Below are 5,000 nucleotides of genomic sequence, written 5' to 3' on the forward strand. Positions count from 1 at the left end.
CCTCTATGATTGCATTCATTGTTCAACCTCCAATACCAAAACAGCATTATCATTAAAAAATCTGCTTGCCCACAACAACTGTTTTTTAAACTTAAATTTGCCATTAAAACACTCACACAATAATCATCTGGTAAATGTCTTAAACAGAAAATAAAAAGGATTCCTGTGATTTGTATTCCAGGTTACAAACAGAGGAAAAGGGAATGCCAGATTGGGGAGGTAATAATAAACTGAAAGATGAAAAAGAAAGACAAAACAGAAGGAAAGACCCCAGAGATTATAATGTGTGATAATACTAAATGGCCACAACCAATTGTACTTTTTCACACTATCAAACTTTGTTTCAAAATGTAGACATAAAAAATACACAATTAATATAACACACTAGGAGCAAAATCAAATCAATGACCAAAAATATGGTAATAGTAGCAAAATAAACAATAACAATATGCCATATATACTATACAAAAAAATACATTTTGCCAAATATAACAAAATAACCCTTTCCTTTTATACTTAATGAAGTAACAACCTATCCTGAGAGCAAATCTTTGACATATGTTCTTAATGTGGCAACAGATTAGAATGTTCAAGTGCAACATTGCTAGGGATATCTCTGATAACAACCCTCCTATTAAGATAACATGAAGATAATACAAGATACTACTTCTTAACTCTTCTCATGCAAAGCTCAGCAGATTTTTCATTAGATATCAAAAACATGATGCAAGAAAACCTAATAAATTAAAAATAGTATATAAAAACAGACACGCAAAGAAATACAGACAGAGAGACTGATACACTTCCTTGTGTACAGTTTTCTTTCTCTTGCATTATATCAACACAGAAATGTTTTATAATCATTCAGCATGGATAGCCTAAACTAAATTCACTGATGATGCAATCCAGTCCCATGAAACAGGCAGTATCTTACAGGTTCTAGTGTTACTGTAAAAAGACTACAAGAGCAATGACAAATCTTTCAAATCTTTCAAATCTTTATTCCTTAAACACAAATAATTCCTAAGCAAAACAACTCTTTGAAATAAAAACAAAAGATGCCATACAGAATAGGAAACAAAAAATCAATATAGGAAAAAAACAACTTGGTGACATGGATGAACAAGATTGCATCACTTTTCCCAAAAGGAATTTCCCAGTTTTTGTGAGCAATGATTCACCACATGCAAACAAACACAATGCCCCTAACTATCAATATACTTGCCAAGATGATCTTGAGTATCCTCTAATTAGGATGGCTCTTTTATTTCATGTACCTAATTGAATGCACAATAGAATTCTGATGATGGACATCTGACAACTTCCAATAAACATTCAGAATAGGACTACCCAAGGATAAAAACTAAGGTAATAGGGAACACATAAAACAATACTGATATGAAAAAAAATCTATACAAAATAAAAGTAAGGCTACAAATGTTTATGAATGCCAGACAATTTATGCTTTAACATCAATTAAGAAATTACTCCAAGGATAAGGATAAGCCAGATATGCAGAGCAGATGCTTCGCCCGGGCTTATGTGTACCAAGTTGAGCCTGGCCTGTGTCAGCGCGTGCTGACTTGTTGAGTGTGTGCCAGGGAGTGTTGACTCAATCTGAGCTTGGTCCTTACCGACTTGGTGCCTAAACACCGCAGTGACCGCCAGGCGACAGCTAAAACTCACAAGCTTGGACGAGACTTGATCTGCTGACCGCGGGGATGTGAGGCCAACACACTGTACTAGCTTGACCATTAACCCTTTCCCGACAGGGCACGGCGATAAGTGAAAACCCCTATGCCGGGCCATTGCAATATTGCATTGGAAACGTCACACTGGCATGACGCCCCAGCATTGGGAATTAAGCTGTGTCACACGGGTGTGACGCACCGTCGTCATAGAGTTAACAAGTCCAAGCTCTATCTTGTCAAATATATATGAAGTTCTGGTGACCTTTGCTGGGGTATGAAGTTCCATTCTAACAATTACCCTACTTCCATTATAAAAAATTACTTCTTAACTGTCCATTAACTTTTCAATTTAATTATCACTTAAATCTTCCCTGCGCAAACTCATACTCACACCTCTGTAAAGTAACAGTTCTATAATTTCAAATTCAACTTAGATGGTTTAAATATATATACACTTATACTAATTGTCCAGCACGGGATCACAGGAAGCGATGCCTTGACCTCTGCAATAGGATTCTACCAAAGGCCAACAAACCTCTACCAAAAATGTTCTGACAAAATAGGGCTGGAATTGGTTCCGTGATTGTTGGTTGGTTGCTGGTGAGGTTTAAAGGCTCTTTATTGCTAGAAGATACATGTAGGAAGTTTTGCTTGTCTTTACTGGAGCATGAATCACACTCGATACATATTAATGGAAATTGACGAGTGACTGTGGCCTTTCCTTTGGTTTCTGCAGATCATTTCTTAGGCTTGTTACTACTGTCTTTTACTGTTTGAAAAATAGGTTGACTTACAGTGTCCACTTGAAGTCTAAGGAAATGAAATGGATGAACTGCAGTTCTACGAAGTAATGTTACTGGTAATCCCCATAGACACACACACAAATGCTTACACAAAATAAGATTATGCAACTACCAAATATTGGCATATCCTTTAGGAGCAAAGAAAACATGTAAAGAACATGTAAACTAATAATATTCCCATCATATTCAACAACAAATAGTTTCAGCAATACAGGGGAGAAATAAGATGATGAAATTTGGGACACTGCTGACTGACAGACACCTCACACAAAGGAACAAACTCCGTATCTTGAAGAACATGAATAAAAGTGTCTTCCTAGACAAATTTTCCATCGAGACCTTTCAAAATCATGCAAAAATACACCATAATTCAACGGCATGCAGTAAACCCACGGCCTTTTATGTAACTCGTCGGTGGGAGATTCATTTACATGTTCTTCCTCCAACTCGCATGTTCTCTTCACTAAATCACCTCACATTCATTTCTCCAGACTCTTCACACTGAATTTCACCATTAATCATTCCACTATAGAGTTGTCTTTCAGTCTAGAATGGCCTTTCGAGTCTCGTAATAAGTTACCTATGTCATGTTTCCCCGTGAAGTTATAACGAGACCCCGACCTTGTTCTTTGCTAAAAGGAACCTCACTTTACCCTTTCCCCTTTTGCCTCAAGACGTGTCCACGCTCACACTATAGTTACCTGTCAGTGAAGACGTGTATAGGGAGACTGATCCCTAGTCCGGTTGTATAATGACCCTTACGTAAGGTTAGCAACACTTCCCTTCCTCACGCCCGCATCAGACTACAGCTGATAGAGGAGAGGGAGAAGGCTGCTCCTCTCGCACAGGGTCACGCGCCGCCCTCGGGACAGCCCGGAGGCGAGTCCAAGCGATTTTCATTTCTTCCTGAAGAATAATGCCTAAACAGAGATCATTTTTATTTAGGTTGTTTTGTATTTTAGCATGATTTGAGTCTGATTGAGTGCGTTGGAGGGGTTCTAATAACTGGGTTTGAGTGGTTTTATGACAGTCTCGCTTTTGCTCCACCCTGTACCAGCGGGTGACCAAGCCTGACAGCCAAGGCCAAGGCTCATGTCGGTCGGTCGGGCCGCTATCGTAAGCTCTCTTCATCGGGACACTGGTGCTTTTCCAGGCATGTAATTCCAGTATTTGTTGCATTTGCATTAAGGATGCACCTTCGAGGTACATAGTTCTTCTTATATGAGTTATGGTGATTAGTATTTGAATCCATGAAATAGGATTTTTTTTCCACCTGTAATGTTTTACCTGTGTTTTGGGATGTCAAAATTCTCCAGCCCACTTTATAATTCCAAGTATGTTAGCAAATACGATTTGGATGTATTATGAGAACATATTGTTATAACAATGCCATTACAGAAATGCAGAGTCATGCTCGTTTGCACATTTGTCCTGAGCTAGACTTGGCTACAACGAATAGTTATGAAAGGATTGTAAATATGCAAGCTAATTACATACAAATACTGTGTAACATGGTGGGAACTGATTCATACACAAGATTTTTTTTAAAGTACATATTCTGCAAATTTCAACGCTTTTATGTTGCTTAAATCTCTCAGGAAAGAACGGGAAATCCGTGATATCTATTTGTTTTTAGCATTATCAAGGCATTGAAAGCACTGATATCAAAACATTTAAATTCGACGTTGCCAACAGCTGTTGCATCAGTTTATAGGCAACAGTTCTATACGTTACACATAATTTAACACTTGCATACAGGATTTCTTTCATAAAAAAAAACGCAGTTATAGGTCGAACTGCGAGACCGCAATACTAATGGGATATAGTAATCAAATGATCTATCTGCATCTGTCTGTTTATCTGCCTAATTATCAATTGGTTATTTATTCAATATATATATTCACATATGCAATACGATACAACAGACTACAAGTAAGCTACTGTGTAATGTCATCATCTAATCCTTCAAGCAATCTGAGCAATAAACAACTTCGTGTTCAAACTTCATTGATAAATTGATATGCATATTATTAGGTGAATTGTTTGAGTATTCTTTCTTACTATTGTGTATGTACTAGATATATTTTCTCCTTCATTCTCCCTCCCCCTCCCCCCCCTCTCTCTTTCTCTCTCTCTCTCTCTCTCTCTCTCTCTCTCTCTCTCTCTCTCTCTCTCTCTCTCTCTCTCTCTCTCTCTCTCTCTTTGTGTGTGTGTGTGTGTGTGTGTGTGTCCATCATTGTCTCTCTCTTTATGCATGCCTGCCCCCCCTTCTCTCTTTCTCTTTCTCTCTCTCTCTCTCTCTCTCTCTCTCTCTCTCTCTCTCTCTCTCTCTCTCTCTCTCTCTCTCTCTCTCTCTCTCTCTCTCTCCTCTCTCTCTCTCTATTTATGTGTGTGTGTGTGTGTGTGTGTGTGTGTCCCTCTTTGTCTCTCTCTCTATGTATGCCTCCCCCCCCCTCTCTCTCTCTCTCTCTCTCTCTCTCTCTCTCTCTCTCTCTCTCTCTCTCTC

At 38.5% G+C, this 5,000-nt stretch overlaps 1 protein-coding gene across 1 annotated transcript in view; it reads right to left on the bottom strand.

The window, feature by feature from the left end:
• Cpr (Cytochrome P450 reductase) overlaps window positions 1–568 on the bottom strand; it is an 8,544-nt gene extending 7,976 nt beyond the window's left edge. The window contains exon 1 of the mRNA XM_086545792.1: window positions 508–568. The gene's annotated coding sequence lies outside the window, so the exon portion shown is untranslated. The remainder of the gene's footprint in view (window positions 1–507) is intronic.
• Window positions 569–5,000: the final 4,432 nt, after the last annotated feature.

This window comes from Penaeus japonicus, unplaced genomic scaffold (assembly GCF_977035675.1).
Source record: "Penaeus japonicus unplaced genomic scaffold, GWHDUDI00000001_assembly GWHDUDI00000017, whole genome shotgun sequence".
Taxonomy (NCBI): domain Eukaryota; kingdom Metazoa; phylum Arthropoda; class Malacostraca; order Decapoda; family Penaeidae; genus Penaeus; species Penaeus japonicus.